Genomic DNA, 13,822 nt, shown 5'->3' with positions numbered 1-13,822 from the left:
TTGGATATAGTCCGGCGTTGGAGCTTGGACAAAGTCCGGCGTTGGAGCTCGGATACATTTTGGCGTTGGAGCTCGGAAGCAGTCCGGCATTGGTGCTCGGCTGCAAATGATACCTTGAATGCGGTCCGGTGTTAGAGCTCAGACGCAAGAGGACACTGCCTCCCGGGAACCACTTCAAACCCGAGGTGTGGCATATAAATAACAAGGCATTGATAAAGGCCGGAAACTTAAAGGGGCTCCTCGGATACCCGACATGTAAACTCGTCGAATGCATTTCGGCGATCCTCAAGATCAAAGATGATAAGATTTGTTGAACCAGTATTCAAGACCGACAACCGAAGATGAAGAACAGTTCGGAAGAATCGAGGAGCGTCCCTAACTTGAAGACCATTTCTGGGGGCTACTGACGGTGTCCTGGACTAGGGGGTACTCACCACGTCGTCTCCCGATCTGTTAGATTGGGCCGAGGACCCCCATGGCCGTATACTCATGGGCCAGTTCGGACTGCTGCCGCATACATGGAAGATTCCACAAGACTTGGTGATCAAGACAAGGACTCCTCCCCACCGCCTTATTCGGCTAGGACTCTTGTTATCCTAGGCCTCTGGTGCATTATATAAACCGAGGCCAGGCTAGTCGATAGATCATATACAACAATCATACCATAGGCTAGCTTCTAGGGTTTTAGCCTCTACGATCTTATGGTAGATCAAGTCTTGTAATACTCATATCATCAATATCAATCAAGCAGGACGTAGGGTATTACCTCCATCAAGAGGGCCCGAACCTGGGTAAACATCATGTATCCTGCCTCTTGTTACCATCGATCCTAGACGCACAGTTCGGGACCCCCTACCCGAGATCCGCCGGTTTTGACACCGACAGCGGGCGTCGGCGGTAGTTCGAGCGTGGCGGGGTCTGGGATGATGGAGGTCTCCGGCGACCAAGATGCGCTGGACAGCAAAGAGGAAGTCGCGGTGGACCTGAGGGACAAGACGGGAGCGATTTATAGAGAGAGAGAGAGATAGAGAGAGAGAGAGTTGGGCTCTCGAAGGTGGGGTCTTCGAACAAGGGTGGCGAGGGGCCGAGGCAAAAGCTTTATAAAGATCTCAGGGTGTCCAGGTGCATGCGCGATCTGGGGGCCGAAACCTAGCTAGTCCCGTATTTTCCAGTAATGGTGACTGGGTCATTGATTTGAAGTTAATGATGAGGGGGAAAGGTCCGATGGGTGCGAGATACGCGCGGGAGGAGTGCAGGGCGGAGAAGGAAAGAAGGGTCGGCAGGGTGTGCGAGCCGGCGTGCGCGTGGTGCTCCTATTTGTTGGCTCTTGCCAAAGGAGGAAGAAGAATCACCCCTCTCCTTTCTCAAAGCTATTTTTAAAAGGGTTAGGTGGAAGTTAAGCACAATGGGGGTGTTTCACTTCAACCTTGCAAGAAAAACAATTCATGAACCTTGCTGCGGATATCCAAGTATTCACTTAAACTCTATGTTTTAAACTTATAAAATTATTTATCAAAACTCAGTTTCTTTCTTCACTGTCTAGGGGAAGTTGGCTTTCGGTAAATAAACCCTAGACATCCCCTACCCAGCATGACTATTTATGCCTTAACTTTTTTGCAACTTGTGAGTACACTCAGAGTACTTACCTGTACATGCCATGTGAAGATGATGATGTTAATGAGTGAAGAAGTAGGGCTATGGAGCTACACTCAACCAGCCTTGTGGCGATTGATGGGCTCAGGATTGCTATTATGTTTATTTGCTTACGCTATGTAACTCGGTCTTAGCTGAGCATATGTAATAAATTGAACTTTGGATCATCAATGTAATAAATGACTTTTGTGTTTTATAGTCCTTGTAATAGGTGTGCTGGGCTTTTAATCCAGAGATAGCACAGAAATCTTAGAAGATTTGGACTCTAACGGTTCGGATCGTTACGTTATATGTATAATTAGTGCATGTTAAAACCTTATCGATCTTTAACTTGATTGTTCATTGTGGGTTTTCCACCGCTTCTGCGGGCAATGCACGTCAAGTTAGGCTTCCCAATAGTATCTAAGGGTCTACTGGGTTGGTGAAATCACATGTAAAGTAACGGGACAGTTCTCCCGTACCAAGAAACATGTTCTTCTGTTTGGTTGGGAAAGAGAATCTTAAGGCACCCATTCCATAAAATGGAATATACCCCTTAGATCCGGAATGCCCAGTTCCTCCAAATCGGCGGAACAGCATAAAACTACAACACCTCGCTCTCAACCCCGTTCTAGCCCGTCTTTCGCAACTGCACCTCTTAGTCTCTCTTTTCTCTGGTATTGCTGAACCATGGAGTATAGGCGATGGCGAGGACGGTTAGGAGGACTGGTGGCAAGCCAACACTTAGCAGTGACCCCTTCTCCTGAAGTCATCTCCTCCAACAGCGGTCGGGATGACGTGAATCCATCTCTCCTTCACCAGGGACGACCGAGAAGGCATAGGTCTGCCTCTCCTTGACTAGCGGTTTGGTGGCATATGGCAGGAACGGCTCAGCCTAGCGGCCGAGATGCAAAAATAATGATTCTCAAGTGCATCATAACATAGGTAATTAAATTAGAGTTATTTCAGATGCGATAAAAGAAATGTTGGTCTGTAGTAGTCCAAAGACTTTCAAAACTTGGTGTGATTAAGTATTTTTGACCAAAGTCTGGACACTCGGCATGCTTTATTGATCAGATAACAACATTACATAGTTTAGCAGCAACTTTAAATATATCTAATAGAACATGATGTAATCGGTAGGCATATAGTGGCAAATAGGTTCACCACGCTCTCTGTCTAATAGCTCAAAGTACTGTGTGTCCCAATCAGATGTGTTCATATGGCACATGGCTATTGCCGTCACACTCGCCATGCCATCTTTCAAATCCTTGAGTTGCACCCTCAAAGATTGCACTTGTTTTGGCCGATGGCAATAAAAAAACCTCATACAGAAAATCCATAAGGTGGCATGGCACCACGTTACTGCTGAGTTGGGTGATATGTTCCACAACATACATGGAGCTTGGATTCTCATGCCCATGAATCCTTGTAATGGCTGCTCATGTGCCGCTGACTCCCAATTCTCTGGTGGCAAACCTTGCCATTGCTTCGCGGGATGAGAAACACATGTGAGGTTCCTCCTTGTCAGCCGGTTTCCCACATGAATGAAGGGTGTCAGCTACCTACTTTGCCTTCATCGAGGCATGAGGTAATTTGAAGTATGAAAGGATGGTTGGCAAGTACTTTGACTCCAATGGAGTAGATGAAAAATGAATAGACTTTGGTGCACCATCTCGTGCAAACATGGTTCCTTCAGGCAGTGTAGTGCCAATGTGTAGATTCTTCTTCAGGAATAACATGCCAGTTTGAAACTTTACATGTCCGTGTTTTTCTAGTTCTTCAGGAATGGAGGAAGCTGCATTGTTATTATTAAAATAGAAGTTTAAGAGAAATATTGACATACTAATGATATTTTTGGAGATTAAATGCATACATTTTTTCACTGGTATAAAGAAACTAAGACATCATATTAAAAAAATCAACTTGATATGGTAGCACAAGTACTTACAAGAGTGTGCATGATCTGGATCCCAATGTACCGCATAAGTACTTCCATGAAAATCATTTCTTTCTATAGAAAATCACAAACTATGAGTTGCTTCAAAACTAACATGTTCTCCACCTGATAAGATATGTAGCACAAGTACTTACTGGAAGTTGAATCTTCTAGTTTCCAATCAACTTTATAAGCACTTGCCCCAAAACCTTTTTCTTCTACAAGAAATAACAAACCATGAGTTCATTCGAGACTAACCCATTCTCGACTTCGCAAGGTAGCACAAGTACTTACCAGAAGGTGCATCTTCTAATTTCCAATCTACCTTATAAGCAATTGCCCCAAAACCTTTTTCTTCTGTAGGAAATAACAAGCCTTGAGTAAACATTCATTTAGGACTAACACATTATCGACTTGGTAAGGTAGCAGAAGTACTTACTGGACCGTGCATCTTCTGGTTTCCAATCCACCTTATAAGCACTTGCCCCAAAACCTTCTTCTCCTGCAGGAAATAACAAACCATGAGTTCATTCAGGACTACATTCTTAACATGGTAAGGTAGCAAAAGTGCTTACTAGAATGTGCACCTTCTGGTTTCCAATCCACCTTATAAGCACCTGCCCCAAAAACTTTTTGTTTTGTAGGAAATAACAAACAATAAGTTCATTCAGGACTAACACATTCTTGACATGCTAAGGTAGCACAAGCACTTACTAGAAGATGCATCTTCTGGTTTCCAATCCACCTTATAAGCACTTGCCCCAAAACCTTTTTCTTCTGCAGGAAATAACAAACCGTGAGTTCATTTGGGACTAACCCATTCTGACATGGCAAGATGGCACAAGTACTTACCGGAAGGTGCATCTTCTGATTTCCAATCCACCTTATAAGCACTTGCCCCAAAAACTTTTTCTTCTGCAGGAAATAACAAGCCTTGAGTAAACATTCATTTAGGACTAACACATTATAGACTTGCTAAGGTAGCAGAAGTACTTACTGGAATGTGCATCTTCTGGTTTCCAATCCACCTTATAAGCACTTGCCCCAAAACCTTCTTCTCCTGCAGGAAATAACAAACCATGAGTTCATTCAGGACTAATACATTCTTGACATGGTAAGGTAGCAGAAGTGCTTACTGGAACGTGCACCTTCTGGTTTCCAATCCACCTTATAAGCACTTTCCCCAAAACCTTTTTGTTCTACAGGAAATAACAAACAATGAGTTCATTTAGGACTAACACATTCTTGACATGCTAAGGTAGCACAAGTACTTACTGGAAGATGCATCTTTTGGTTTCCAATCCACCTTATAAGCACTTGCACCAAAACCTTTCTTCTGCAGGAAATAACAAACCGTGAGTTCATTCGGGACTATCCATTTCTCAACTTGGCAAGATAGCACAAGTACTTACCGGAAGGTGCATCTTCTGATTTCCAATCCACCTTATAAGCACTTGCCCCAAAACCTTTTTCTTCTGCGGGAAATAACAAGCCTTGTGTAAATGTTCATTTAGGACTAACACATTATCAACTTGGTAAGGTAGCAAAAGTACTTATTGGAATGTGCATCTTCTGGTTTCCAATCCACCTTATAAGCACTTGCCCCAAAACCTTCTTCTCCTGCAGGAAATAACAAACCATGAGGTCATTCAGGACTAATACATTCTTGACATGGTAAGCTAACAGAAGTGCTTACTGGAAGGTGCACCTTCTGGATTCCAATCCACCTTATAAGCACTTGCCCCAAAACCTTTTTGTTCTGCAGGAAATAACAAACAATGAGTTCATTCATGACTGACACATTCTTGACGTGGTAAGGTAGCACAAGTACTTACTAGAAGATGCATCTTCTGGTTTCCAATCCACCTTATAAGCACTTGCCCCAAAACCTTTTTGTTCTGCAAGAAATAACAAACAATGAGTTCATTTAGTACTAACACATTCTTGACATGGTAAGGTAGCACAAGTACTTCTGGAAGATGCATCTTCTGGTTTCCAATCCACCTTATAAGCACTTGCCCCAAAACCTTTTTATTCTGAGGGAAATAAAAAATCGTGAGTTCATTCGGGACTAACCCATTCTTGACTTGGCAAGATAGCACAAGTACTTACTGAAAGGTGCATCTTCTGATTTCTAATCGACCTTATAAGAACTTGCCCCCAAACCTTTTCCTTCTGCTGGAAATAACAAGCCACGAGTAAACATTCATTTAGGACTAACACATTCTTGACTTGGTAAGGTAGCACAACTACTTACTGGAAGGTGCATCGTCTGATTTCCAATCCACCTTATAAGCACTTACCACAAAACCTTCTTCTCCTGTAGGAAATAACAAACCATGAGTTCCTTCAGGACTAACACATTCTTTACATGGTAAGGTAGCAGAAGTACTTACTGGAAGGTGCATCTTATGTTTCCCAATCCACCTTATAAGCACTTGCCCCATAACCATTTTGCTCTATAGGAAATAACAAACCATGAGTGCATTCAATACTAACACATTATTGACCTGGTAAGGCAACATCAGTACTTACTGGAAGATGCATCTTCTGGTTTCCAATCCACCTTATAAGCACTTGCCCCAAAACCTTTTTGTTCTGCTGGAAATAAAAAACCATGAGTTCATTCCGGACTAACACATTATCGAAGTGGCAAGGTAGCACAAGTACTTACCAGAAGGTGCATCTTTTGATTTCCAATCCACCTTATAAGCACTTGCCCCAAAACCTTTTCTTCTACAGGAAATAACAAGTCATGAGTTCATTCAGGACTAACACATTCTCTCCTTGGTAAGGTAGCACAAGTACTTACTGGAAGATGCATCTTCTGGTTTCCAATCCACCTTATAAGCACTTGCCCCAAAACCTTTTTCTTCTGGAGGAATTAACAAATGATGAGTTCTTTCATGACTAACACATAGTTGATGTGGTATGGCAGCACAAGTACTTACCAGAAGGTGCATCTTCTGGTTTCCAATCCACCTTATAAGCACTTGCCCCCAAAACCCTTGTCTTCTATAGGAAATAGCAAACCATGGGTTCATTTGGGACTAACACATTCTCGACTTGGTAATGTAGTAGAAGTACTTACTAGAAGGTGCATCTTCTGGGTTCCAATCCACCTTATAAGCACTAGCCCCAAAACCTTCTCCTTCTGTAGGAAATGACAAACTATGAGTTTATTCAGAATTAACACATTCTTAACGTGGTAAGGTAGCACAAGTACTTACTTGAAGGGGGGTCCCAATGTACCGCATACACACTTTCACCAAAAGTGTCTTTTGCTGGAGGAAATAACAAACTATATGAGGTGATTTAGACTTGACACACCCTCGACTTGGTAAAGCTAGAACTAGTACTTACGAGAAGATGGAGGTTCACCCCCGTCACTACACTCAGCAAAGGCCGGGAGGATGAAGAAAAAGGTTACTGCTATATGCTTGATCGCCATGGCTAGATCACTATGAACTGAATTTCGTTGGGCGAGGAAGATAGAAGGGCCTAGGTGCCTATTTATACCACTCAACCATTTCTTTAGTAGTGGAACATAAAGAAGTGGTAGGTAAACATAACCCAATTTCCCTAGTTTGTAATAAATTCTGCCATTTATTACCTGCCATAATATATTTCCCCCAAATCACGCACTTTAATTGACTACCATAAATAAACAGATTTCTTCCCTGTGCTCTGCTATTATATTTGAATGGGTATTAAAAGGCACTAATGTAGTATATTAGTTGAGTATATCAAAATGAAGGAAAGCAATATATATGGAGGTGTGATAGATCATTGTGACAATTGAAGCACATTAATGTAATTAATATTTGTATGCCTACCATAAAGAAGAACAATATATTTTGAATCGAGGGGGTAATAATATGATAGTGTGTAAATTCGAGGCATTGATGTAGCATTTATTTCTGATATATTTTTATGAGAAATTGATATACACTACTAGTACTCGCCATTGTAACTCACGAAAATTCGAATTTAGGTCCTAGTATTAAATAGTCACTATGATTTTTTAGATGTTTCTTCGAGTTTTGTTAGCGTTTGTGTCATGCACAGGAAGGTGGGACAATGGTAACTCCCTGAAGATGGAATAAAATTCTCCTCGCCTAGCCCCCGTCCTGGTAGTGTGTCTAGCATCATTAGTGGGTGACGGTGTACTGGACTAGGGGGTCCCGGCCTAGCTGGCCTAGTCCATGGACCGAACTGACAGCTCGTTAATGAGGAAGGATCCTAGAGGCCTCTAATTTGTGGTGTGAGCATATCGGGCTTCACCGAGGACTTGGTGTGTACTCCAAGTGTAGCTATTAGATTTGACATGTAACCCCTCGAATGGCAACCGACCATGTGTAACCGTAGATACCCTGGTACTTATATAAGCCAGAGGGTTTAGTCCGCAGATGCGATCATACATTCATCACCACTGCCATTACCCATACGATTTAGACCATAACTTACGATCTCAAGGTAGTTCAATTATGTACTTTGATACACTCGTAATATAAGAAAGAGTAGGACGTAGGGTTTTACCTCCTTAAGAGGGCCCGAACCTGGGTAAAAGCTTCGTGTCTCCTGTTTCTTGTTACCCATCGATCCGATCATATAACTTGGGCCCCGTACCCAAGGTATGTCGGTCTTGACAACGACATTGGTGCTTTCATTGAGAGCTCACTGTTTGGTAGACGGCTCTTGTGTAGATCATAGCAGTATTGGCCGTGGTGACTTCTTCGTCCCTGGCCAGCTTTTCGCCTTTGGCAGCATTGTGCTGCATTCCGATCCAACCGACGATCTAGGCCGTGTCGAGAACTTCACTCCAAATCAAATTGCCACATTCGACAGCCAGGAGTACACCGCAGATGCCCGAGCTGACCTAGTCGCTGCAAAGATTTGTTGCCACCACTCCGGTTGTTGAAGAGCCTACTCCGGCAGTAGCACTATTGCTGCAACACTAGAGGGACCACGCGGGTTGCTGCATCCATCGTCCTCGCCGCCGCTGGTGACGCTTGCTGCAATGCAAGTCGGCAAGGGGAGTTGCACGACTGGCCGTGTCAACGTCTTTGCAGCTACTCGCTGCAAGGTGACCTCTAACAGGGGAGTGGCAGTGAGGTGTTGAGCTTTGTTAGTGTTGTATCGGGTCGCCGGAGCTCCATTGGTGCTGCATCAAGACATCAGCGCTCCCGCTGGTGCTGCAAGGGTGCGGTGCTGAAGGCTGGTCGTGGGGCTGCAGAAGCTGGTGAAGCGGGGGGCGGCTTGCTGGAGTTGCGATGAAGCATCGGCGTTGCTGTCGGAGTTAAAGTGAAGTGTGCGTGGTTCAATGAAGCACTGCCGGAGTTGCATTGTAGTGCCACCAGAGATGCAACGAAGCACCGCGGGGGCGTTGAAACTTCACCGCTGCTGCAATGGAGCACCGTCGGTGTTGCCATGGGAGCTACTCGATCTTTAGTGGTGTTGCAACATAGCACATCGGCGTGCAGTCGCCGGAGTTTAGGGTGGTGCTCCGGCTCGTGTCTCGGTGAGCACACATGCAGCAGCAAGGCTTCCTTGCCGCAGCCGAGGACATCGCGGTCTCCAGAGACGCGGGGGTGTCGAATTGAATGTGATTAGAGAAGAGAAGACGCGAGCTATTTTGACGAGATCGAACAGCCATCTGCACAAGATCAGACGGCTAGCTAGGCGGATGATTTTCTAGAAAAGCATCTGGCTGATTTGTAGTAGCCGCCGAAAATAAAATAAACTACCTTTTCCCACGCATTGTTGCCTCTCATCAGTGCATCCTGCCTACTGGCAACGTGTCTGTGGTTGGTATACCGCCGCCTATCTGTGCCGGCATCCCCTTCCTTTCTCCACTTCTCGATGGCCGCGACCGCGCGATGGACAGATCCTAGTAGCCAGTAGCGGCGGTTTTGATCATAGCAGGCCAGTAGTCCTGGCAGCTTGGAGATGAAGATATTAGTAGCGATATGTGCGTGCATAATGGGATGCAACAAACATGTCTTTTCGTCTTCCAGAAGTGCGCGTGGTTGCAATGAAGCGTTGCCGGAGTTGCATTGTAGCGCCGCTGGAGTTGCAACGAAGCACTGCGGGGGCATTGAAACTTCATCGCCACTGCAATGGAGCGCTGTTGGTGCTGCCATGGGAGCTGCTCGATCTTTAGTGGTGTTGAAACACAACACATCGGCATGCGGCCGCCCGAGTTTAGGGTCGTGCTCTGGCTCGCGTCTCGGTGAGCACACATGCAACAGCAAGGTTTCCTTGCTGCAGCTAAGGACATCGCGGTCTCCAGAGAGACGCGGGGGTGTCGTACTGAACATGTTTAGAGAAGAGAAGACGCGGGCAGTTTTGACGAGATCGAATGGCCACCTGCACTAGATCAGACGGCTAGCTAGGTGGATGATTTTCTAGAAAAGCATCCGACTGATTTGTCGTAGCTGCCGAAAATAAACTACCTTTTCCCCCGCATTATTGCCGCTCATCCCTGTGTCCCGCCTACCGGCAACGTGTCCGTGGTCGGCAGATCGCCGCCTGCCAATGTCGGCATCCCCTTCCTTTCTCCACTTCTCGATGGCCATGTCCGCGCGATGGAAAGATCCTAGCAGCCAGCAACGGCGGTTTCGATCGTAGCAGGCTAGCAGTCGTGGCGCCTTGGAAACAAAGAGATTAGTAGCGATATGTGTGTGCATAGTGGGCTTCAATAAACATGCCTTTTCGTCTTCCAGAAGTGCGCGTGATTGCAATGAAGCGCTGCCGAAGTTGCATTGTAGCGCCGCCAGAGTTGCAACAAAGCACCGCGGGGATGTTGAAACGTCGCCGCCGTTGAAATGGAGCACCGTCGGTGCTACCATGGGAGCTGCTCAATCTTTAGTGGCGTTGCAACATAGCATGTCAGCGTGCGGCCGCCGGAGTTTAGGGTGGTGCTCCGGCTCACGTCTCGATGAGCACACATGCAGCAGCAAGGCTTCCTTGCCGCAGCCGAGGACATCACAGTCTCTAGAGAGATGCAGGGGTGTCGAACTGAACGTGATTAGAGAAGAGAAGACGTGAGCTATTTTTATGAGATCGAACGACCACCTGCACAAGATCAGACGGCTAGCTAGGCGGATGATTTTCTAGAAAAGCATTCGACTGATTTGTAGCAGCTGCCGAAAATAAACTATCTTTTCATCCGTATTGTTGTCTCTCATCCGTGCGTCCCGCCTGCCGGCAACGTATCCGTGGTCGATAGATCGCCGGCATCCCCTTCCTTTCTCCACTTCTCGATGGTCGCGACCGCGCGATGGAAAGGTCCTAGCAGCCAGCAGTAGCGGTTTCGATCGTAGCAGGCCAACAGTCGTGGCGGCTTGGAAACGGAGAGATTAGTAGCCATATGTGCGTGCATAGTGGGCTGCAACACACATGCCTTTTCGTCTTCCAGGATAGCACGTGGTTGCAATGAAGCGATGCCGGAGTTGCATTGTAGCGCCGCCAGAGTTGCAACGAAGCATCGCGGGGGCATTGAAACTTCGCCGCCGTTGCAATGGAGCGCCGTCGGTGCTTCCATGGGAGCTACTCGATCTTTAGTGGTGTTGCAACACAACACGTCAGTGTGAGGCCGCCGAAGTTTACGGTGGTGCTCCGGCTCGCGTCTCTGTGAGCACACATGCAGCAGCAGCAAGGCTTCCTTTCCGCAGTCGAGGACATCGTGGTCTGCAGAGAGACGCAGGGGTGTTGAACTGAACGTGATTAGAGAAGAGAAGACGCGAGTTGTTTTGACGAGATCGAATGGCCACCTGCACAAGATCAGACGTCTAGCTAGGCGGATGATTTTCTAGAAAAAGCATCGAGTTGATTTGTAGCAGCCGTCAAAAATAAGCTACCCTTTCCCCCGTATTGTTGCCGCTCATCCATGTGTCCCACCTGCCGGCAACGTGTCCATGGTCGGTAGATCGCCGCCTGCCTGTGCTGGCATCCCCTTCCTTTCTCCACTTCTCAATGGTCCTGACCGCGCGATGGAAAGGTCCTAGCAGCCAGCAGTAGCGGTTTCGACCGTAGCAGGCCAGCAGTCGTGACGGCTTGGAAACGAAGAGATTAGTAGCCATATTGCGTACATAGTGGGCTGCAACAAACATGCCTTTTCGTCTTCCAGGATAGCCCATGGTTGCAATGAAGCGATGCCGGAGTTGCATTGTAGTGCCGCCAGAGTTGCAACGAAGCACCGCGGGGGCATTGAAACTTCGCCGCCGCTGCAATGGAGCGCCGTCGGTGCTTCCATGGGAGCTGCTCGATCTTTAGTGGTGTTGCAACACAACACATCAGTGTGCGGCCGCCGAAGTTTACGGTGGTGCTCCGGCTCGCGTCTCTGTGAGCACACATGCAGCAGCAGCAAGGCTTCCTTTCCGGAGCCGAGGACATCATGGTCTGCAGAGAGACGCAGGGGTGTTGAACTGAAAGTGATTAAAGAAGAGAAGACGCGAGTTGTTTTGACGAGATCGAACGGTCACATGCACAAGATCAGACGGCTAGCTAGGCGGATGATTTTCTATAAAAAGCATCGAGTTGATTTGTAGCAGCCGGCGAAAATAAGCTACCTTTTCCCCCGTATTGTTGCCGCTCATCCATGTGTCCCACCTGCCGGCAACGTGTCCATGGTCGGTAGATCGCCGCCTGCCTGTGCCGGCATCCCCTTCCTTTCTCCCCTTCTCGATGGTCGTGACCGCACGATGGAATGGTCCTAGCAGCCAGTAGCGGCGGCTTCGATCGTAGCAGGCCAACGGTCATGACGGCTTGGGAACGAATAGATTGGTAGCCATATGTGCGTGCATACTGGGCTACAACAAACAGGCATTTTCGTCTTCCAGGATATCCTGGTTTCTTTATTGGACCGTGATGGCCTGCTTAGCATTCTTCTAGGAGCTCCTATACGGCGTTGCAGGCGCCCATTGGGATTCGAACCTGGGATCGCAATGTTGTGAGCCAACCACACAAACCAGTGCACCGAAGCAACTTTGTTGTCTACAACAAGAAAACAATACTATTTAATGTTTTGATTTAGTGAAACATTACATATACCCAATATAAATTATCTGAAAAAAGGAAACATAAATTGGAAAACAACTTCATGGATTTTGAAATAAGTTCATCAAATTTAATGAAAAATTCAAAAAAGTTCATCGATTTTGAAAGAAGTTCATCACGTTCAAAAAAGTTCATCGAATTCGAAGAAGTTCATTTGTTTGATAAAAAGTTCATCGAATTTTTGAAAAAAAAAGTTCACTGATTTGAAAAAAAAGTTCATCAATTTTGAAAAAAGTTCATCCATTTTGAAAAAGGTTCATTGGATTTGGAAAACAAAGTTCATTGATTGTGAAAAAAGTTCATCAAATCTGAAAGGAGTTCATCAAAATTGAAAAAGACTTCATCGAATTCATCTAAAAAAGTTCATAGATTTTGAAAATAGTTCATCGAATTTGGAAAAATTCACCGATTTAAAAGAAAAGTCAATTGGTTTTAAAAAAGTCATGAAATTTAAAAAGCAAAAGAAAAATAAAGACGAAAAAGCAAGAAGAGAAAATGCCAAAAGAAAAAATCAAAAAAAGGAAAACCAAACAAATTAGTTGAGAAAGGATAAAAGGAAGAAAACGAACAACATTTAGAACAGCGTGCGAGCTGGTGTACTGGTTCTACCACTTCCCTCGCAATGCACTCATCGCGAGTTTGGACCTTGCTGCACGCTCCTTTTTTGACGTTTAAAAGCAGAACAAAAAAAGTAGAATGGGTCGAGCCCAACTAACCCTGTTGCGGGCGCCGGTTTGCAGGAAAACAGTAGTAACCGGCGCCTGCAACGCCACCCATTCTTCTTACGTGGATTTTGTGCTTGTAGCCTGCAAAATGGGTTGTACATGGATTCAGGCTTTACGTTAATAACAGAGGCTAGAGGATTAGGGGGGAAGCGATCTATGATCAAATTTAGCGAATAAGTGATCGCTGACAAGGGACGACGCGATCGGGACGCCCCATCCGACCATCCCCCTCGCCCCCTGTATCCGTCCCTGATCGGAGGTCCTATCCCCGACGGTTTCTGAATCATATGGAGAGGACCCCCTATCGCACACACAGACAAGGCAATGAATTAAAATGCCGTCGCGGAAAGGAGTTAAAAACCGTTTGTATAGCAGCTTGCTGTATCAGTGGAAGGAGCATCCGTCAAGGGTCGCCACCACCGTAGTTGGGCGATGGGAACCACACCATCCGTGCGCCAGTCGGCCG

At 46.0% G+C, this 13,822-nt stretch overlaps 1 pseudogene; it reads right to left on the bottom strand.

Moving 5' to 3' along the window:
* Nucleotides 1–2,719: 2,719 nt before the first annotated feature.
* Nucleotides 2,720–3,415, bottom strand: LOC125516643 (BURP domain-containing protein 4 pseudogene; annotated as a pseudogene).
* Nucleotides 3,416–13,822: the final 10,407 nt, after the last annotated feature.

This window comes from Triticum urartu, chromosome 6A (assembly GCF_056163025.1).
Source record: "Triticum urartu cultivar PI428250 chromosome 6A, HENAU_Tu73, whole genome shotgun sequence".
NCBI lineage: Eukaryota > Viridiplantae > Streptophyta > Magnoliopsida > Poales > Poaceae > Triticum > Triticum urartu.
This window is presented reverse-complemented; position numbering and strand designations above follow the sequence as displayed.